The sequence below is a fragment of the Apteryx mantelli genome, chromosome 16 (genome assembly GCF_036417845.1).
Source record: "Apteryx mantelli isolate bAptMan1 chromosome 16, bAptMan1.hap1, whole genome shotgun sequence".
NCBI lineage: Eukaryota > Metazoa > Chordata > Aves > Apterygiformes > Apterygidae > Apteryx > Apteryx mantelli.
Genome location: NC_089993.1, coordinates 14,001,900 through 14,026,046, shown reverse-complemented (window position 1 = coordinate 14,026,046; position 24,147 = coordinate 14,001,900).

The following is a 24,147-nucleotide window of genomic DNA, read 5'->3' as shown; positions in this document are numbered from 1 at the left end:
GGAAGTACATCCTGTGCCCCAGCTGTTACTCTCTGGCTCCTGAGGATGCAAGAAACATAGTAGGAAATGAAATAGCGGTCAAAAGAAAAAACAAACATTCTTAGGGTATACAGTATATTTAGGGAACATATGTAATTATACAGATGCGAAGATGAGGAAGCCCAAGGATAAAAAATAGGCCATGAGTGTGGAATAATTCATAGCCAGTGACAGGAGGGACGTGCCTAAGGTAGAAAAGAGTTCGATAAAAATGTGATTTACAGACCTCATCTTTCAAACGCCAGCATTCCCTTTTGACCACAAAAAGCTGTGCATGTGCGCTCTCCTGCACATTGCAAGAGCCTGTGCTTGCACAAGCCAGCACCCATGCATGAACTAACACTCGTCCCTTAAACTAAGAACAGACTCTGCACCATCAGAATTTGCTGGTCCCAACATGCTCCTTTGATACAAATCAGAGATTCAGATACACATCACAGACACAACAAACTGGAAAATAACTACCCTGTTTGTCCCAGCAAAGACAAGATGCAAATACAGGCTCTTTCGTATGCTTACCTATGTGGACTTTCACACAGAACTTGAAAAGATGTCTGGGTAAAAGTTTACCACCAAATATGCAAAATTATAACTTCTTTGAGCAGGAGGGTTTTCAGCTCATGCTGAAAAAACGACAATGGAAGCGTTAATGCTACCCTACCTACAGCTAAGTCTCACTATCTTAGGTTTTTCTCAGGTACCTATTACACTGATATCTGAGTAACAGCAATGAAAACTCTATTCTCAAATAATTTGAACAATTTTAAAAACAATTTTCATGTCAGTTCTATACAGAATGAATGTTCTTGTATAGAGCCCACACAAAAAGAAGTTTTTAAAAAGCATGAAATATATACTGTGCAAAGGGACCCTTGCCTTCTGCACATAGAGGGAGGCCATCTTAAACCTCAAAGGCCCTAAAAAGGGGGGAAAAATCTCAATTCGCATCTGCTGCATTTCTGTGGAAGGTGAGTGGTTTATCCCAAGCAGTAGATAATTCATGAAACCACTGACCTTGCCAGACTGACAAGAATAAGCTCCCAAATGGAAAGTGTTCCTAGGAGCACTTATCCCAGCCTAACTCCCCAATCCACTGCACATCAACAGGAGACATTCAGAGCACATCAACAAAAAGTCAGAGCAAATCTGTAGCAAATTTACTGTTGCTCCCTGAGGAAGACAACACAGTTTGAGCGACACTATGGTCTCACGATGAGGTTACAGTGCAAAAAGTACTGCATCTCTGGCTTCATCTGTATTTTAGATACAACCACATGTATTTGAGCCTGCCGTGTCCCTAGGCTCTTATATGGTCAATGCAGAAACTGACCTCCTTTGAGGACCATCATGTTATGAAGACCTAACAAGACTAACTCCACTGTTTAGGTGCCTGGGTATATGCTGTGAATACTCCTCATAAAACCAACAGTGGTTCCCTGTTGCAGATGAAAATGATGGCATGCATTTTCCCTGCAACGAGAAATCCAGCTTGCAGAGATATCCCAGGTTTGCAAAGGTTATTGGGCAGCTATGCATACCATTCTGGGTTACTTTTACAATCCCTAGGGCCTGTAAGTGCCTAAACACCTTTACATATCTGCTTTGCCCTGTCCACACATGAAACTGTGACTCAAATATGTGGTCAGACCAAGTTTCAGCCCCTGGTCTGCCTTGCAAAAGATGGACCATTGACCATTGACATAGCATAAGAAGAGGCCATCTTCACAGTAAAGTACAGGCCCAGGAATCCTTATCACAGAGGCAGACCGAGCTGCCTCTCACCTTAGAGTTGCCAACTCTGTAGCTTTCAAGCTTTGGTTTGGGTCTCAAAAATAAAAGCAGAACTGAATTTCTTTACAAGGTAATACTCACTTTAGTCCCTACCAGAGCATCTTGAGGCCTTTTCTCTGATCTCTCCAACTGTGGTGCTCTCAAACCTCTCACGGTTTTTAATTTAAAAGAATGTATTTTCAACCCACTGTGTCTGGAAAAATCTGACATAGATTAAGCTGTAACAGAGCCTGCCAGCTGGCTAGGCAAGATCAAACCCACCCGCCACTTTAGCCGCTGCTCCCATGGGTGACATAATCATAGCACCTGTTGCTATGGGACTCTAGTCACAAAAAGAGACAAGTAAAATCACTCAACACACCCCATATCTCTGACCTTGCACTCTGGCAAGAGGCACCCAATTCCCACACTGGAATGTGATCAGGTGCCCTCCAGATCCGGGCAGAGTCCCGCAGAAGGCAGTGAGACACGGCTCTGCCTTTAAAACCGAACAGGCTCCGAGACGAAGGCAGCCATCCTACTGCTTATAATAAAACAATATAGTCTTGAAAAGAGCGGTGGTCTGCCATAAGTAGGCTTGGAAACATGAGCTCATCTATCATTATGACCATTAGGTTGGAGACGCCTAGCTGAGAGGCAGCAGGGGGAGGATGCAAACACGAAAAGTGGAAAAAAATTGCATGGAGATTATCATTAGTACACAGAGGAACCAATATTGTGAGGTGTTTTGTCATGTGTCTGAGGTATAGAACAGCTGCTTAGCTAATAGCATTATACAGGATCATAACAGAAAAGAGCATTAACAACATTATAGTACAGGAAAGAGAAGAATTATGGGCTGCATGTTTTCTCCCAAAGACTAATATAACGAAAAGGGTTCTGCTGAAGCCACTAAGGCACCCTTCAGATCACGAACATTATAAATCAGCAAAGCCCTGAGGCATCATGTTTATATAGACACTTAAATTTAAAATAAAAATACTCAATCTTTGTTTCTATGAGCAGAGATTCAATTACTTTGAGCTTTAGAGTCTGAATTATATGCAGCATAAAACTAAGTTTTGTCCCCAAGGTATCTCTCACTTGTGGACCATTTAAATCACCTAGTTGCATGAAGCAGACAAAACAAATTAAGCCCAAAAAACAACAGAATTAGTCTTTTATCTATGAAATCTGATACAAGCTGTGAAGTAGACAAACACACAGGAGTACAGGGCACCATGAAGCCCTCATCAGCTGCACTTCCACCTTTTCCCTAATTCTATAAAGCTCTCCACAGAAAGGCAGGAAATGTTTTATTACTGCAACTGTTTGACAAGCTGGTCTTAATACCCTTTCGCCGTTTGGGTGAATCAGTGCCAGACTAGAATATAATGAAATTTCAAACATAACGCAATAGAGGTTATTACGATGACAGCTAGAAAATTCATTGAGACTGTACTATAACCAGAAGTTGGGCTTTTTTTCTTTTCTTTTTTTCCTTTTTATCAAATTAGAGATTGGCCACTAAGGCCTTGATTCTATCGCTGAGCCTGTAGGAGCACACAGCACCCACCACCTCAGATTAGCTCGGCTGACTTCAGCAGGGTCCAGCACAGGAAACAGCGCACGGGTAGCAAGTTAAAGGAAGGAAGCCAAAGGATCTGAACTTCCCTAAAACGTCTAGGTTTGCAGAGCTGGGGGTTCCTCCAACCCCTGTGAGTTGCTGCTACATCAGCACGGTATAAATCTAATTGCTTTTTCCCCAGTCCTTTCACAGCAGATGTTCAATTACTGCATTACCACCTGAAGGAATTCTGCTACCCCTGCATGAGTAACTTCTGCAGCTTTTGTACCTGTCATTGGAGGCAGAGGAAAATACCAGAAGTTGTTTCTATGATTAACACTGAGCTACTTAAAACTTAGTTCCTGGACTCCTAAATTTCAGCAAGGCTTCCACAAACTTTAGAATAAAGTCAGTTCACCATGGTGGCAACCAATAGTTCAAGTGTGAAAGACTTCTCAGAGACAGATTACTACGAGCCTGTTCCCCTACCAAATGCAGATCAACTTAGATCTGAGTACAATGGCATACAATGTTAGAAATCATTTTACTTACCTCTGCTAATTACAGTAGATCCCACCTAGACTGCTGAAGGCTTATTTTTCTTTGCCAGCCAATTCCCTTTCATTCTGCAACTATTTTTTAACATTTTCCTCCTTACACCTTATCAAAGTGATTTCCCCACTGGAATTTATAGAAGGAAAAAAACCTGAAAATTACTGCCTTTCCTTAAACAATAATAGGCTGTTAAAATAAAAGGCCAAAGTTTTCAGCAGGATAGATATTCAAAACACACAGGCTGTGGGCTTGAGTGATTCAGTTGTTCTCACAACTACCCAAGTTTTGCATGCATGGGCACAACCTGTGGGCAGCCACCTCAGCATGTCTGGGCTGTGAATGTTCCAATGCACATGTGTGCTCTTTCTATAGACATGACAAAATCCAAGTCTGATCTGGCGCATGCTAAAGCCAGAGATCCCCAACACCACCAGAGAATGCTGGGTTTGGCCCAGCACATGTTAACAAATGCACTATGCTCTAGGTAAAAGAGTACCTGGGGATTTAGAGTAGGGCTAAGTAATAAAAAGCAACAGATGGTTCTGTTAGGGGCCAGGGTGTTCGCAACTCGCAGGCATTGCCCAAGACCACAGGTCTGGTCATTCCAGGAGCTGGCAAGCAGGGATGCCGTATTTAAGTCAAACTGCAGCATGTCTCTGTGATGTGGCCAGTTTCCACTAAGAACTCAGATGGGTCCAACCACACACTGATTGCTTGTGACCTGAAGCAGGAAATCAGCGCCGAGACTCCTGAGCAGAAGTCAAGAGAGCTCTCCAAACCAGCACTGCACTATACTAGTACACTGAAAAGACTGGGAAGGAACTTTCTTAAAAGTCTCTATGCAGTGCTCTCAAGCTGTAAAGATTCAGCTTACAGTTCTCTGAGACCAGCTGAATGTCACTTTAGCTGCTTCAGAGGGGCAAAGCAGCCTTATCTGGACCAAAAGCATGGCTTTAAGGTCTCCAGAGACAAAAGGCCAGAGCACTAAACCACTCTGCCTTGCCAGCCACTATAAAGAGTCATTTAATTTAACTAAACTCATTGAAAATACAGTTTGATAAAGAACTGGACTGGAGTATTTAATAAAAAAAGGGACTGTTCCTCTGGGTTGGATGACATTCCAACATTCTTGCAAGAGAGAAATGATAAAATGTTTAATAAAATTTACAGCATTTCATTCAGATAAAAGTTAGAGGATGCTCAATTTATGTGTGATGTTTGGCTCAGAGCAGCAATAAAAGTCAGGTCAATAAGTGATTCTTTTTTCCTAACTTGGAAAAAAATGTTCTGACTGAACGAAGTATCATCATAAACCATACGAGCAGGAAGAAGGAGTCCTCTGACACAAAGGCACCCACTAAAAACATCAAAAACTGGCTTTCTTCTAGCTGGAAAATGTCAAAGCAAAGCAAATTATTTATGTGCTGCCTTTAAATAACATATTGCCTCAGAAAACACGAGAACTGATACGGGAATAAGTCAGAAAGTCACTCCCTGGCAAAGAAGCTGGTCTTCTTAATTAAACACACTTACCATGGTCATCAGTGAGCACACAAATCTAATTCGATTAAACGGAATGCTCTGAACTTAAGAAAAACCTGGAAGAAGCAAATAATAGCAAAAAAGTAAAGGAGCTTTAGAAAAGTGGTGAGAGTTGGCTGCAGAGCAGCCCTGGAGATCAGTCTATCTAAGGGGCAAGAAAGGAGATGTGGAGGATTTTAATGCAGAACTCATCACTAGAGCATGCTCATCCTTTATGCTTCTCAAACACTTTCTACCAAGGCATGGAAAAAGCATGAGTAAACTTCAGGTAATACAGAGGAAAAACTTCTGCAAACTTAAATGGCAGCAAACTGAGCCCAGAGTCCTTTAGATTCCATGCAATTGTTTGCTCTTTACTTTATCCTGCTACCAGCAGAATTACATTTAGGTCCCACGCTGTATAAAGGAGTGACTGTATGCACAGTAAGAAATAGTCGTCTGGCCTGGAGAGGTGAGAAACTAGAGCTAGAGAGAAAAAAAGCTGCGTGAAAGATGGAATTTGCCCTATTTTACAACTGACGACCATGGCACAGACAGATCAAATGAGCTGCTCAGGGTCACGTGCCCCCTGTGGTATAGCCAGAAATAAAATCCCAGTCTCCTCAGTCTCATGCCAGTGCTTTAGCCTTAGACTATAATTTCTCTGTTAAAAAATACAAAAGCATCAAGTCCTGCCATATCCCAGCAGTGAGCTAAAGTATCCCATTCATGTGACAGGCAAACTGAGGGAAAAGAGAAGTAAAGGTAATGAAATCTGTCAGAGACTCATTTGTTTTGAAAGGCAGGTCACTGATTTAGGTGCATAACTCAGGAACCTGCTTAAAAACTCTCACTCCCAGAACTTGCTCTCCGTGCACTCTTATTACTGCAGTGTTTTGCACTGCTGCTGTACAACTCCACTATATATTTTTTTTAATTACACCATCACTCTCTGCAGACATTCCCCTGGTTCCTAGGGTGGAATTACTTGAAACTTATTTAGTAAATACCCAATGCCAAGGAATAATCTACTCCATTTGAGCTGGAAACAGAATAACCAAGTAGGAACATGACTCAAGGCTCCTCTGACTAAAGACAAAAAGAACATGGAAATGGAGAAAAACACAAAGGGAAACTTTCTGGTTCAACTGTACCAAACCCAAACTTATTTATGAAACAGGTTGTTTGCAAAGATTTCATGCCAAGTGCTGGCAGGCAGCTGCCTCTTACTAGGGGCAGGCTGCAAGTACAGTTATAATGAAGATGGGGAATGGTCCAAACAAGCATTCAGATAGTTGGGAAATTACTGCTTTCCCTTCTGCCTGGAACACAAATATAATTGTCCTGAAATGCACGTGTTTTATGGAGGACAGGGCCAAACTCATGTGTTCTTCCTCCCCGAGGTCACAACCACACCAGACGACACATCCCTTGAACTACTGCATTTATCAAAAACGTTCTTCCATAATGAAAAATGACAGTTGAGTTACTGGGCTCAGATTTTTTAAAGCATCTCAGAGTAAACAATGAGATGACAAGATTCAACACGGTATAAACATTGAGGTGGACAGACTATTGCCTGGCCATAATCACAGTATAAGAGAAGCCTCCCTGGCTCTCTGGGAACCACCCTGAGATTTGTTTTCATCAGCCTCAAAACTTTGTGTGCATGCCCCAAACCCTGCAATTCCTAAGAAACTGCTAATTGCTAATTTATGATCCTAGCCTTTGATGAACAGGTTCACTGGACAAAGAAGATTTACTGTATGTTTCCTGCTTAGGGTACTAGTAAAAATCAACGTAAAAGGATATGGTTGGATTACAATATGCCACTGCACAGAACAATACAATCATTTATCTGTTTTGCATCCTGCCATTACTCAGTAGACTTTGCATCATACTGAACAGTCTCTCAATGCCATTAAGGCGAGCTGTGGTAGAAATTGGATGATTAAAGTGCTACCCTTCCACTTGCACTTTGGCAGATGAAACATTAAGATTCTTAAAGCAAACAATACAGCAGAACTGGGGAACTAAATATCAACTGCCATTTGAGGTGAGGACAATGAAAAGAAAAGGATGCCGGCTACAGCTGCAGCTGAGACATACAAGGTGTTTATGAAAAATCTGACTCCACATTGGTTTGTCTTAGGAAGATAATGAGGAATTTTTTATTTTATTGATGCTATTAAACACAATCCCAAAGCAACTCACCACAGTACAGCAGACAACCAGTTCACTGGTAACAGGTCTGGCCTTCATCGTCCTAAAATAGCAGGTATGAAAAAAGGATGCTAGTTTTGATTGAATTAGCTGTATGTATTCCCAGACATGGCATACTGCAACTGTTGCTTAAGGATGTATTTTCTGAAGAGAAACAACAGAAAATGTTTATATATAGTGACTACTCTCTTTCATTCAAGAAATGAGGTTGAGTCTGCCAAAAACTGAAGATGCCCCACTTGGCCTAAAGTTGAACCTGAAGCAAGTAGGATGTTCATACTCAATACAGCCACCACCTCTGAAAACTTCCCAACTCACTTGTTACATTTATACCCTGGAAACAACAAAGGGAAAAACATCAATAGGCAGCTAGGCTAGAGAAAAATTACCAGTGATAAAATACGACAGGTGATCGCTCTAATGGTCCCAGCTGTCTTGGCTACCACTTCTCTCCCATTGTTCAGAACCACGGGCAGATTTATTAAGGAGGGAAGGAAGCTGTAACGCCATAGTCCTTGAAAGGCAAAGATGAGCCAGAGGAACAAATCTGGTGAAATAATCAACAAGAAAGGGAAATAAAATTATCTAGGTGGGAAAAAGCACAATTTCCACTTGAGTATCAACTGCTCCATTAACTCCACCAGAGCTTAGAGAAATAAGGGAACCTGGATGTAGAAATCACTGATTTCTTTAAAAATTGTCCACAGCTTGAGTGTCCCATCTCAACTATAACAGTTATTTACTGCAGAGCGAGTCAGGGCTGGTGACATCGCTCCATAATCACTCAGAGTTCAGGTGACAGCGCCTGGTGCTGCTTTGCTCCATGGCAGTATATGCACATTGTGCACTGTACAAACTGGCTGCAAATGGCTCAGACCAGAGTTACTTAAGAGAGAGTTCCCAACAGTGAAAAAGAAGGAACCATTTCTACACATCTGACACCAAAATAACCTCAGGGTCAAGCAAACCATCTCAGCTGTATTCAAGAACACTGGTTCAGAATGAAGCTTTCTATAGTCCTCATATTCTATTTATAAAGAAGGAAGCTTGTGAAAAAATAGCTTTCCATGAGACACAGATTAAGAGTTGACTATAAATTCCAAACTACTCATTTTTATTTCTTCTGTGTGTGCAAGAATATCAGAACACTTACACTTCAAAATGGAAAATCTGTTTCATTTTGGTGTATTTCAGTGTAGATTCAAAAATTAATATTTAAACAGAAAAATTAAACAACACAACTAACAGGACAAATTCAAAACAAAAGTTAAAATCAGTATTTCAATTTAAGCTGTTTTATTCAAACAACTGTTCTGGTATTGCCATAATAAAATGATGTAGTAGAACTGATCTGACACTGCTTTTTTTTTTTTAATTTCCAAACTGCAAGAAATCTTGATATTTCAGTTTTTCATTTCAAATTGGATTTTGTTCTCAAATACTGGAAGTTCCTAAACAAGAACAATTCCTATTCCTGAAGAGACTGAAATCACTATTTCTCAGGTAAGTGACATGCACACAATTGTTGTGTTGTTCTGTTTTTTCAAAGACCATTTCTGACATCAGGTGAACATTATACAACAGACCTCAGGACTCTGCCGTATCAGAGAGGGAGCCCTGGGTCACTGAATTAGCACGACCCTGTGGAAAAGCACCTGTTAAACATCACAAGACAAAGTATGGGCTGCAGGACTTCTATGCAAAGAGCCCTTACCCATCCTGGGACTAAATGTATCCACAATGACAGAGAGCACACTGGGAGCAGGTTTGAACTTGCACCTATACATCGCATTCTTGCATTTAAAAGCTCCACTGTAAATACAGAACCCCGAGCTCTGAAAGTGGTCAGTGTTTTTCTGGTAAGCTGACTCACTCATGTCAACATTTCCAGCAAAAACCAGAAAGTCCCAAAAGGCCCTCAACTCTAGCTCAAGAAACTGGCAGTGTATGCAAAGACACATAAATTGCATCGATTCCACAAAGAGATAATTTCATTAAAAAGCACACTGAAAGACAAATCTAAACGAATCAAGTATTTTCTATCTGTTATATCCCCCAGAAGTGTATTAGACTTTATTTTCTGGAGATTATTGAATTTAGTAGTTTTATGGCTGAATTTTTCACTACCATCCCTGACACAGTATATTCCCGCGCTGCAAGCTGTCAGTAGGGCACAGTCAGAACTGTACTCTCAGCCCTGGAATTTCAGAAAGCTCTGACTTGAGCTGACTTGATTCAGCTGCCTTCTCCATGACAGCAAGTTCTCTTTACCAGATAGATGCTGACAACACTTTTGACAGATTTTATTTATCCCTTTGCGCTGGGGAAAGGGTCACCCAAACAAGACCTCCCACAGGCTCCTCATGCCATACAGGGAGGAAGAGGAGGTTCTGTGGGAGCAGAGAACACAGTGACCAAACCCTGGAGTAGGAGATTTGCACAAAGCATTATGAAACACACGACCGATTACTATTCTTACCCTGCCGCTCTCACACACAACAAATAATACCTTAATCATTGAGTAGTGCTATTCATTTCATGGCACCAAATGTAAAATAAAGCACCAGACAGGCAGATAATGGCTTTTCAACATAGAACAATCTGAAATTTTAGGAGCAAATTTCTGAAGAGAACCAGGAAAACAAAGCTCCAGAAGGCAACCCACCTTTATGATTAAAAACAAACCTTAGGCAGCATTTGTGACCACAGTATGTTAACTACAGGAACTGTGTCTGTGTAGAGGAGCTAGCTGCAAGTGCCAGAGTATAATCCTCTCCAAAAAAATCATAGGTCAAAATATGCCTGGTTAAGTAAAGTGGAGAAAAAATGCAAATATCCTTCACCCGCTTCCTTTGGTCAGTCCCGGAAACAAACCAACAGCAAGAACTGGAACATCTACACGCCACTTCCTCTCTACCAGGTTTCAGTGCGGACTCCCCTGACCACACAACAGAGCCACCACACTACGTACATACATCTATTTAAGTCTATCTTTGGAAATAATGAACTAAAACCCAGCTGATTAGTTTGTTCCTCACAAACACCGTAATTAGGCTAAGACATATTTCCTGGCTTTGACAGACAAAGTACATGGCATGTCTCAAATCAATAGCTACAAAACAATCATGGTCACAGTTTACAAGAAGTACCTCAGAGGAAAATGACATCGAAGGCTACCAAACAAAAATGACACAGGCCTGATTTGCCTCTCAGCTGGAAGTGTTTAACAGGAGGACTGAGTGGATTTTTAACTAGAGTTTTCATCTGTGGGGAACAGGAGGGAGAGGGGGGAATACAGCACTAGTTCTTGTTGTTTCCTGCATCACTGAGAAAGAAAAAAAGCATATTCACTCATGAAGACAATAACACTGGAAAGCTACTGATGCAAAGCAGCAATACACAGAAAATAAAAGGAAGGAGATGAACAAAATCCCCCTCTACACAATGTATTAAGAATGTGTTAGGTATGAAATCCCTTTGTAGAAATTATAAAATAAATCCTTTCAAGAAAATGTGCTCACTGCTTTCAATGTTTCCATAAGGGAATGGTCTCTCTTGCTCAGTGCATGCAGGTTTAATACAGAGAGAGAATTTCTTCATTAGCTTGAGATTGAAAGAAAAAGACTCAACCTGTAAGTTTTGTGGAGTAATTAATGGATGCTTGCTAAGCAAGTTTGTCTTGCGTCTGATGAATTTTTCCCTAGATCAGGCAAGTGAGCACAGGGATAGCTGGGAGTTGAATAAGAAGATTTCCAGTGGAAGACAGTGAGCCCTGAACTAGGCGCCTACACTAACCACGTGGGCAGTCCTCAAACCCGTGCTCAGGGGGCAAAATACAGGCTAACAAGGTACGTGCACATCTCATTGAGGATAAGCACTGAAGTCTCTACCAAAGAACATACATACTGGTGAGTGTTGAGCTAAGTGCTTAAACGTATTATGGACTTCAGCACAACAGTCTTCCCTTGGACTACAACAGACTTTAAAATACAAAGTCCCACTTCTCTGCCTGACAGATTTATCAGCTGTTGTTCACGGGAGGAGTCCCACTTCCTAATGACAGCACAGTAAGTCAATAGGCTGATTTGTTTAAGGAAGATTAAGTAAAATAACACAAGCAGAAATAATTTGGAAGGAAAAAAATCTTCCTCCTCCAAAACAAAGGCAGTGCTTCCGCTAACCATGTGAGATACAAATGACAAAGGGCAAAGCCATCCAAAGAAAGGTTTTACATGCCTAAGATGTCATTCTGCAGAACACCCACTTGTCTATTTTATTTTAAAACTTGGAGATGGTACTAGCTATCAATTTATCAAAAGCATTTTCATTACATTTGAAAAGTAAACCATAATTAAACTTAAAACACCAAGCCTTCCACATTGTAGGTTGCCACTCTCACCCGCTTGCTTCCAAGAACATTTACTCTCAGCTAAATATTAAGTTATTGGGATTTAAGAATAAAGTCATACCGTGACACATTAGTGCCAGAAGGGCTTGCTTTGCTCCCGAAGGATTACAGAATGTTGTTATAAACCACTTCAAGGCATCTCCCCGCAGTGTGCTGTGCTGTCGTCCACTGGATCCATTTTCTCCCATGACTTTTTTCTCTTCATACAACTGCTAAGCCTCCTGGTGTGCTTTTTGCCAGGTTTTTTTTTTTTTTTTAACACACATTTCATCTATCATCCTGTTTAGGCGGGCAGACTTATAAAACTTTCACGGACACCAAAGCTGTGGTCTAAATTCCCTTCAGTTCAGCAACTGCTTGGCGATTTCTCATTAACACTACAGAGTACCTCAGTGAGGACATTTCATCCCTACCAGTCCAGAAGCAGAAACCAACCTACGGCCACACTCAGCTAGGCTGAAGAGAGGTTAAATGTTCCCCTATGTCCCCCTAGACACATCTGTAGGAAACACCCTTACTCACCTTGAGGAACGATTACTTATGAGTGCAAGCGTGTGAACAAAGTGCTCAGCAGTGTAAAAAGCTCACAGCCTCACACCTGGCGCCAGCCACAGAGCTTTGAGGGACCTGCTCAAGCCACCAGCACATACAGAGCGTGAGGCCAAGGTCATCATTGCAGGAGACTTGACTCAGCCTTTAGCGAAAGAGTCGCCTGTTAATTCATGCTGAAGGTTGCTAAAGGTCACCGACACAAGACTCCTGTTTCAAACCTCTGGCAGAGCAAAGGGTATCTTGTTCCCTCGCTCAGTGCCCATGAGGCCCAGGGATCACAGCGAGCGAAGACAACATGCAAGCAAGCAGGCAGGCAGGCAGCTGGTTTCAATGTTACACTGACTGCAGGGACCATCACTAGCAATTAATTTCCAACGCTTCATTTCTAAGGATGACTAAGGACTTGAAAACAAATTTTGAGTTAGAAAACACTGGCCGGTACTGAAGAAGTCTGAAAAAGTAGCATCTGAAATAACAAAATGAGACAAAGACACCAACAGACTCAACCCAGGAAGGCAGAGAGTTTAGCAATCTGACAGGAAAATATAGACATTGCTTCCTTTTCTCAGTAAGAAAGGAAGGCTCCTTTCAAATATGCCCTGGAATTGCTGCTTTAAAATCCTCAAATAACCATAGTTAAAATGTTCCTCTACAGGGACCTGACACTGAGGTTTCAAGACTTCATAATGAAGGTAAAATTGCTCTTGCTCAGGTTAAAAAAAGGGGGGGGGGGAGGAGGGGAGAGAGAAAGGAAGAGAGAGAGAGGGAGAGAGAAAATGACCAAAAGAGGAAATTAGCTTTTCAGATTCGATACTAATCTATCCAAAGCCCATTTATACCAGAGAGGAGATCTGTAGGTGGGAAAGGTAAGCATGGAGTGAAACAGCCTCACAGAAAAACCCTCACTCACCTTGCAGACTCCACACAGTACAGATAAAAATCCAACCCTGGCAACATATAGGAGCTTGCCTTTACCATTAAGAAAACCTTATTGACCATTTTTGGTCAGTCTACAGATATAAGAAGAACTGGCAATATTGGTTATCTTATATTGTATGTAAACTTACTTCCATTTGTCCAAAATCAGGAAGAAAAACAAACAACAGAGCCAGGCAGTAACTTGCAGGAAAGACAGACAGTAATATGTCAGCACTGGCAGTGTCCCAATTCGAGGCACCCTGATTCGCATCTAAGCAACACACCTAGGCAGTGCAGAAGAGGCCTGGCATTTGGGATTTATGCAGCTCTAGGAGGAACATGAGGTAAAAGCAAAGCACTGGGAACTCCTCTCCAACCTTTAATATCCTGCATGAGACTTACAGCAAATCATAAGCCTTCAACTCAAGGAAAAAGTAAACAAACTTACGCTGCTGCAACTTTCACACCCTCACATCATATAGACATGTTTGTGAGACTGAGTCTGTAAATTAAATGGTGGCCAGTAGTATCCTTGCTATCCTCTTAAGGCTAGGCCATACAAGAACGGTTTGGCCTCAGAGCACTACCAGGAATTGTGGTGCTTTGAACAGAGGTCAGTCTGTTTGGGTGATCCAGCCAAGGGACTGACACTTCTGCTGTGCACATACTCCTCCAAAATCACATTAAGTTGGTCTTCTGTGCTGTGCTTTGCATAGGCTTCTAGGCCTTCAGAGCCTAGAAAACTATGCATTCAGTCTGAACTCTTAGAAATTCAAACCATCATCCATGCAATCTGAAGGCACAACCCACCATGCTTACTCACACAAGCAAACCACTACTTCCACAGCTTGCCCCAAGGGAGTAACAGGGAGCTGCGTGAGAGAAGAGGCTAAGGTCCAAGCCTTAGATCATGCACAGACCCAGCTGAGATAGCTTTTAATTTCTCAAGTGTTACAAGGGTAAAAAAAAAAAAATCACTTTTGTGCAGACAAGAAGCAGAAGGTTATAAACTGCTCTGTTACACAACTACAATCAACACACATCAGACGTGTGAAGCAGAGTGGCACTTCTCAAAACAATTAGCCCAATGGTGATTGCAAATATTGCGATTGCCAGAAACAGGAACAATAGTGAGTCAGAGCTTCTGCTGCTGTGTGCTGGCAGCTGGTACTCCCAGTGCAAACCGACAGACATAACAATATGCTCTCAAACTTTTAGTTGTGTGTGACAGTTACTCCTACCTACTTTAGGGCTTTTACCTACTCGGGGCCATGGGGTTGCTGGCTTCTCAGATTCAGGTACCACCAAGCTAAGTTCTGCTGACAGACAGAAGCATATCCAGGCATGTGATGCTACCTGGACCTCACGCAGTGCAAGGCAGAATCCCACCAGAGGGAATTAGAAGAGTATAAGGACAGTTTACGAGTGGAACGTGACCTCCACAGGACAGACAAGAGAAACATACTATGGATTAAATCCTGCCACTGTTCACAGTGCCAGTGCTAACCACACGCTCCACTGGGGATGAGGCTTTAAAAATCAGGCCTGTTTTACCTCTCTCCTAGTTCTCTGCCTGCTGAGGAGGAGCTCTGCTGTGAGAAGATATTAAAGAAATGATCCCCTCTAGTCTTTTCCATGAGCACCCATGGGACAGGCAGCAAGGCTGAGGCCCAAATCAGCACATCTTTGGTCTGTTACTCCATCACATTTGGAAAGTTCCTCTAGTTGCAGAGTTCCTTTTCAGTTCTCTAAACTGATGGATTGCCCCATACCAAGGCCCAGATTTTCAGAAGCACTCAGTATCCACAACTTGGGTCAGATACAGAAATCACAGTTCTGACAACTTTGTCAAGACCTTGCAGCCCATTACTGAATTTCATTCATGAGCTAGGTCTGTAGCATTCTGCTTCAGTTGAATCAACAGCTCTACCTTCCAGACAAAAATTCCTCTTCTTCCTCTTACCCCCCCTCCATGTGAAAAGTTACTGAAAGGAGCTTTGAACACCAAGAATTCACACTAAGTCCTGAATCTGAATCTGCAAGAGAACCCAGAAATATTTTGACCCAGCCACTTTGCTGTGTGTTATGAAAGTGGTCGCCCAGAAACAGCTGATGTTACCAAGAGAGTGCCAGCCCATTTACTACTTTTCATTCTTACTAGCCTTCTACCTCAACACGAAATACTGCATTTCTTTCCTTTCCTTCCACTTCTCCATATGAGAGAAAAGCACAGTTCAAGACCAGATGGGCATTTAGTGCAAACCACTGATTTCAAAGAAGCCAGCGTGACTTGCTAGTTGGTACAACATGTTTTACACCCTCTTTTAAGTACCTGGCCCGTAAGGGAGCGTTCAGCGCTGGGAATCTGATTCACTAAGACATTTTCCCTGATCTGAGAGAGGGAAACAACAACAATCTTGTGAGAAGATTTTGTTTCTTTAGCCTCTGTTTACGAGCTTTCCACAAAGGGAAAAGCTTCGGATTCTCAGGCAGTACAAGGCTAACGACTGTTACTGCCTTGCATTATTCAATAGGAAGTACACAATTAGATTCTTATGTTCAATTCGGTGTTCACATTAGCATCAGGTTATCATAAAATATAATTATGTGAAGCTGTAAATACGTGCTCATCTTTTCTTTGCTGAAAACCAAGGGCATCACTAGCATTTCAGAACAATGGGCACAGCTCTAACTCCGATGATACAGAGCAAAACTTCTGCTAGGAAAGTTTCCAGGGCATGATCCCCTTTGAGAGAAACTGAAAAAATATCTTTAACATCAGATATAAAAGGACAGCAAAAGGCCACCACTGAGCAGTGCGGATACCAGAGTAACACACAACACGTCAGATATCACAGTATTTCTTAGACCATGAGTGTGAGGATAAGACCCAGGAAGGAGCCTTTTCAGGCCCTCTGCGCCAGGGGACAGGCCCTAGGCAGGCATCCAGTGCCAGGTCACCCAGCTCCACTCAATAATCCTTGTCAGGTCACACCATAGTTATGTAACTCAGGTTGCCTGCCTGTGAAATGGGTGACACAGATCATGTCTGAAAACACTGTGAGCCTGACTTACTAAAGGTGCAGGCCAGAGCAAGGCATTAGCAGCTCATCACAGGTCTGGGGTTTTATGGCTTTGCCAAGGCTACCTCCCTGCCCTCATGTATCACTCTGAGTGCATCTCCTTTGGTGTATATTATCCTCCCTGATAATAAAGCAGCATCTACCACCCCCTTGTGGTCCACTACAATGAGCATCCCAGAAGCACAGGTTATTAGGACAATCCACACCTCATTCCAGTCTTATTTGCTGCCAAAGGCCACCTAATCTTACCAACGCTGCCCTAAACTGATCAGGCTCCAAAGAACTGCACTTGCAAGAGTATGTTTCTCTTTGGCTCACTGTCTTGCTGCCCTGCTGCCCTGCTGACGCTCCCTGCACTATAAAAGGGCAGAAAAAGCCATGCCAGGTAATGCAGACGGCCTTTAACACAGCACAGTCCTGGACTAATGGCTTCCTATAGGTCTAATTCATTACAAGAAATTGGCACATGGCGTTTTTATTAAGAATCTCCTATCCCAGAAAAAGAGGACTTCAGACTGAAAGAGTGGAGCTTCAGAGAATAATCATCTCCTTTGGGAAATCACAGCTGAAGTCCAACGAAGGGACCCTACTGATTTTCCCAGTGCACTCAGGCACTGACCGCAGACCCAGTGATCTGCGCAGGCTGAATTGCTCATCATTCTAGCCTTCAGATCAGGACACCCTGCAAAGTCTGCAGGAAGCTGTTGATTGCTATGAAACCACTGGGAGTTTTGTCAATTTGCAGCAAAGCTTTTGGTTTATTGAGTGCAGAAACAAGACAGGGCAGAGAAGGGAAAAAGGAGAAGATTGGAGACGTGTGATGCCCTTCAACTCCATTGCTAGGAAACAGCCCTATCCAGAAATCTTTAAAGGGACTAATACAGGGCTGAAATGGCTCATTTTCCAAAAGCGCATTGGTCTGAGTGTCCTTTCTCCCCAGACCTCCTTCCCAAATTATTCCATTTGTCCAGCTGTTGAAAAGCAACGCAGGTCTCTCTTCTTCCCCTGCTAACGGTGGTGTTCACATTCCCCTTAGAGAATACAATCATACAGACAGCAAAGGAACAGCACAGGAGAAAGCTGCAGGGGACAGGAAAGCTTCTATTAGTATTCTGGTGTTGGCCTTACGGAATTAAAAATGAAGGGTGCCCCCCCGACCACTATCACAAAGTAGTCTTCTCAAGGAAGCCCCACAAAGGCAGATAGATAATATGGAAGTATATTTTCATTTCTGCACTGCCTGGAGCAACATGTTTAATAAAATACAGGGCCTTTTTGAAGGATTGTAAAGAATCCTGTCGCTCGTTTTTTACCTTACTTTTCAGAAGGCTTTATAACCTGTAACTAGCCCTCCTCTGCTGGCACTACACTTCTCCAGATATATAAGCTAGTTTCAAGGAAGCTTAGATAAGGCCTGCATGACTGTAACAGTATTATCCTAAGACACAGACAGTTAGAAATGACCTCCATGCATTCCTATAGTGGGGGAGCTATTTATAAAGAGACCCTGAAATTAAATCAGTCTAAAGGACTCTCAGATTAAAGGCTTAGCAAAAGAAAGTAGCAGTAAATAATATATTTTCTTTTTTCAATGCAAATGGATAAAGCACCATCCCACACCCAAGAGAAGCATACTACACCTGTCCTCTCTCTTTCATTTACAGCACCAGATATTCTTGTAATAGGAAAGCACAGACATTCCTAGAAGTACACAATTTTCATGCAGATGATGTGCCTCAAAAAAACAAACAACCTCTCCCCAAAATACACCAAAAATAAAACCTAAGAGGAACCTAAAATACACTGCAAATGCATTTCCTTTTGGGTATACGACAGCTAAAGGCCTCCAAGAATAAACCTGCATTTCATCTAGTCTATTAGCATTTTCACAAGGAAGAACATGACTCCGTATCTGGGACCAAAGTATTTCCATTTTGCACTGAAAAATGCCTCCTGCCTTTAACCAGGATGGAAATTAAGCATAGGAGTAATTACAGCTATACAGGATTATTTTCACAAATACTAACTTGTAGATACAGGAACTAACCCAGAGTGTATTAAAGCCAAAGCAAAGACTCACGTTCATTTCAGTGGAATCCGAATGAGCTTGGGTACAATAGCTGGACAGCAAATCCCAAAATGATGGGCCAGAGAAAAACTGCTACTTACATCTGTCAGTCCCCAAATTGTCTCCAACACTTGTCTATGGACAGCAAACCAAAACAGATACTATGTGAAGTTTCTTTTTTAAGCCCAGTTTCACAAGAGGCTGAAATCTTCTCTTTAATACATTCACCACAGATAGAGTACTCACTGGTCTTCAGAAGTGCATGGGAACATGTCACCAACCGCTCTGAGACCAAGTAAAGCTTAGCTCAGGGATTTGACAAATCCTACGGTGGTTGTTGCTGTATACAACCAATTTGTCCAACTTCACATCACATGCCAAGAATACAGAGGAACAAAACATAAGCAGAAACACTGCACTTTGAGATTTCTTTTTTCTAAGGGCTGGGAACATGTCTACCAACCTCCATGATTTAGAGCTGTAGCTGAATAAGCATGGTTAGTGATGGGATATAGGTGAAGACGCTCCCCTTCATTATACATCGCTTGCACAGTGTGTTCCCACCAATATTTCACTCTGCAGACTCTTTAGGGTCACAGTTTGTAGCATCTCCTCAGGAAATATCTCCATCTCCTAATAACGATTGATAAAGCTCCTGAAGGCCATTTCCCATCATTGCCCTGGCCACCAAATCCATGATTACTGCATTTAAGTGCTTTCCACCTAACTAGCAATAGCAGAGACCCAAATGAGATGCATCTCCCGCTTTTCTTTCTTTTGAGGATAAAATGATTCTGTGATTCTGTGCAAATTTTGCAGGAATTAAGTCCTAGCAAAACCTAGCATAAAATCCAGTCCCTAATGAGGCAATGGGAGTTTTGCCATCAGCTTGCACTGGAGATCTGCCAGGATCTCATTTCTAGTGCCTGACTCCAAGTATGGTGAAGTCATTGGGAGCCCCCCTGCTTATTCCAGTGGGTACAGCCTGAAGTCCCTAACAATTTGCTTTGTATTAATTGCCTTGTAGAGGCATGTTGAGTTCACCTCTGAACATCACGTAAAAAATTGCAGAAGCCCCATTCTTCTAGTTATTTCTCCAAGGCTATTTAAAAATGTTCCTTATTTTGTGTGTTCTTGCAAACTCCAGAATAGAAAAGGACCTAATAAACATTACATTTAAAATTCATATTTGCTCTCCACTATAAGAAAAGCTGAAAGAGAATGAGAGTTCTTCAATATCTTTGGTTAAGATAAACAAGACTGTATTTTTTTCTTTTTATCCATGTCATTAAAGTATATTAAATTGACTTTATTTGTTGGGCCAAATTCCAGGAGGAAATTATTCTTTATATTGCTTTTTAGATGTTCTCACCGTTTGAATATTTAGTGTAGTTGAAAATATTCCTTTTCATGACCTATACTACCCTCTTGCTGTCTTCAGGTAAGTTTACTAATCATTTTATAACCAAGACCAATTAAGCATTTGTTGATTTGTTGAAGCTTAATACACTGAAGCTCTGATTCAGAAAAAAGTAAATCTCTTAACTTTAAGCATGTTCTTAAAATTGAAGTATACATTTAAGAGTTTTCATAGATAAGAATATTATTTTCTTACTTAGCTCCTTATAAGCTGAAGTCTTCCTGTAGGTATGAATGGATGCTCTGAAAACACTGCAGTAAGTTTCCATCTTTTACTCACAATGTTGGTTTCTGAGTAAAAACTGAAAAAAGTTGAGATGGTAGTTAGGCAAAGGTTTTACTGACTACTTGTAACATCTCCTATAGACCATATTAACAGGAAGAAACCCTGGCAGTATTTAAATTTTATTTTAATCAATTATATGATTAAATATGCAAAGCAGACATTCTCATCAATTCAGTAATGAATATCAAAATGCATGATAAGAGAGCATAGACACTAGCCTATTTTTCTATTACTCCAGCTTTTCTTTTTAAAACAGATAGGACAAACCAACTGATTAAAATCCTTTTAATTTCCTCTTCTTTTAATGTCAATTAAACTTCTCTCACATGAAAGGAACATAGGAAAAGGCACAAAGCAACAATGCAATACTAATTACCTAGCATGGGAACAAGATGATAATGATTAACCATGAAATTTTTTATCTAGAATAAAAGGATTTTGAACGAAGCAGTATTCTCATTGGCCTCTGTGTGTGGCTTATTGAGACAGACTGAAGGAGTCCTGCCCCAGCCAACTGGGGTGCAGAGATGCTGTCCTGGTACTGTTGCACAATTCTGTTTTTTTCACAAAACAGAATTCCTATTTTCTGGTTGGTTGTGCATTTGATCTGCATAATCACCCCACAGTTATGCAAAGCTCCATGCTCTGAGCAGCTGACAGCAACATTTAATCCAAGGTCAGTGATTTCCTTTAATTATTGTAATTTTATTTTCTTTTTACATCAGCCCTACATTCTGCATGGTTCTCTGCTCTTCCTGGCTGGAACATGTCCTTTAATTCGACTGCATCCTCCATGCAGAAAACAGTAGCAATAAATATGTTTCCTCAACTTCCCAAAAGCAAAATCTAAAAAATTCTTGACAACCCTCAGCAAATACCCTTCAGCAAATACCCCAAGCTGTCCAAAAGATGCACAAGAGAAGAAAATGGGCACAGATGGGAGGAAGTCTTAGCTGAACACATCCTTCACGGTCATACTTCCCGCCTTGTCTACCAGCCTTCCCCATCTACAGGCCTTAGGCAGCTACCCCAGAGGACGGAGAGCCAGGCTGCCTGCTGCTGCAGAAGTTACTCAAGGCGAGAGGAGCCCTCTAAGGTTTCCCTCTCGTTCTTTCCTCTAAAACAGCCCTCAACAGAGAAAAGCACTTGAGTGGCTATTTTAGGAGCCCTGCTTCTCTTAAACTCATTATAGAGATCTCCCTTCAGAGCACACTCTTCTCCCCTGGCAGCCATAAGCCTTCCTGCAGCTGATGAATAACATCTCATGGGACTTCCCCCATTGCCGTGGTACCATTCCCACTTTGGTGCTGGCAGGGTTTCTGCCTGAGAGAGGAGAGCAGATGGGAGCTAGAGGGAGGTAAATGCAACTCCCAGCTCTATTACCTCCCATGTGGGTTCCCATTTGGAGACCCCAGCACAGCTGGAAATGGGTGCTGCGGGAAGCAGCTTCTCCCTCGTGCTCTACACAGAAATCGTCAGGGTTCCTGTGGAGGGGTACCATGCTGGGACAGGCAGAAGGAGAGAGTTTTCACTCTTGGAGTTTATTCAACGCAGGATATACTTATTATTTCCTCAACAGGAAGCTCCTTCCAGTTATCATTATAATAATGCATGTCTCCATGGATACACAGTTTTCTTTATAATAATTTGCCCATGAAAAGGCAAGAAAAAGAGCCAGCAGTGAAAACATTGAGCTCTCTTATTTTTGTTTCAATCTCAGTAAATAGGAATTCACCACATGTTTTAGGAGTCATTAGGAGCCTAAAGAGTGTAGCAGCTTTCAAGAAATTGGCTACTTAAATCTGAGTTGCAGTGACGTTACTGATGAGACTAAGACAAGACAGCCTTGCACAAGAACGAGCAAGTTCCTTCACAGATTTAACTACGCAGCAAGCACAGAAAGGAGCAAACCAAGAAAGACCAACTTGTAATCCCAGTTCCTGGGGCAATGCACTTAGATTGTCCAAGTCTCCCCACATTTCTCCAGCCAGCAGGGATCCTAGTGCTGGTAGCAAATGCTGTTTCACTAGTCCCCCTGCAAGGGCAACATGTGCATGTTCAGCTAAGGCAGGAAGCTGAGGTGGCTTGATAGCATCTTCCTTCTTTCTCCCAAACCCAAAGTCAGAGAAGAAACAGTCCTGTATAACTTAAAACAGCTCATGATCTACTTAATCTTGCACTTTCTGCTATGAAGCCAGAGGGCTGACTGGACAATAAACCTGCTAGGGAGATAAAAACAATAGTCCAGGAGAATTCACGTCTCCAGATGGAGAACTAAAGTTCTCCCACTGCAGCTCTTCTAATCAGATGCCACAACACAGGCAGTAGGAACCCTGGGAAAAACTAAAGGAGCAGGACGTAAAATAACATTACTTTATGCAAGACAGCAGCTTCACACACACTTTTAAGTTGGCATAAGCTAGGACATCCACCAGAAGAGGCAGTCCTACCCTCCCCTCAGGTGCCAGTTGTTTGTTTCCAGCTCCACTGCTTCATCTGTGCTGACAAGTATCTGTGTGGCCACGTGGGGAAGTTATCAGGGAACTTATCTGGATTAAAACAATACAAGTTTACCAAAGAGGGCAACTCTGGGATGGGAAGCAGCAGCCAGGGGCATAGGGAGGGTTGAACTGCTTCTCTTGGCAGTAATGTCTTCTTATGCTGGCTCAAAGTGCATGTGAAACTACACTTAATATCATTTAGACAATTAATGGCATTGTTACAGAAATGTCAGCTCTTGGGCAAAAACCATCTGTCCTGACTGCTCCCCCACAGAGCTGGAGTGACACAGTTACTCACTGAAAGCTATTTTGAAACACAGGTTCTTGAATGGTGCAAGTCCTTGGTGAATTGCTTCAGGAGCAGAAAGCAATGGCAAGAAGGAAAGCACTGCATAGTAAGAATAATTCTTTAATTAGTGCCAGTACAGAGCTCTTAGCTGAAGGAGAGAGATGAGCTTTGTTCCTGCATGTTCATGTAGAGCTGGGTGCAATAGATGCAGCTGGGTGGGCTGCAAAGTTCCTGCTGTGCCACAAGAGAGCAAATTAACAGGGTGGTTACAGCCTCTTTGCTCAGCCTGTTTGCAAATTCATGCCATCTAGCAACACGCTTCAACAGTAGTAGAGCAGAGGTCTGTGCAAATGAAAGAGCAGCCTGCAACAAAAGCCTGAGTGAAGCTAATGAGGACTTTGATCCTACAATTGGATCCATGCAAAAACGCTCCATCCAAGCCCAGAGGTCTGTTATGTACAAAAGCAGCTGAACTTTCACCACAGGCAACAACTACAAGAGCTTGGGCTCCATCCAAATGGCCATCAGGAATCTCCGTGGGTGTATACTACGGAAAGCATGGTTCTCCTCTAAATTGATACATTAAGGTTAGTTTCTCAAAGTGGACAGACCAGGCAGGAATCAAAATACTGAGTTTTCTGACCACCATCAGGAAGGGAATCTGCACTACCTGAACACAGCCTGCACAGAACTGGACCAAGGAGACAGGGCAAGGAGGGAGACTTGCTTTGTTCATTTTTAATATATTTTTATCTTAGCTAAACCAATATTAAATGTTGTCAGTTGCTATCTCTTCCATTCAAACATCAAATTCAAGTATTTCTAGAAGTCCAAGTTTAATAGATTTCAGAGCATCCTACTTGGACAAAGACATGTTAAACAATCTAGAATATAACTATTTTTTGAACTACTGCATCTGTGAGTGTGAAAATTAGCCTTCAAAAAAAA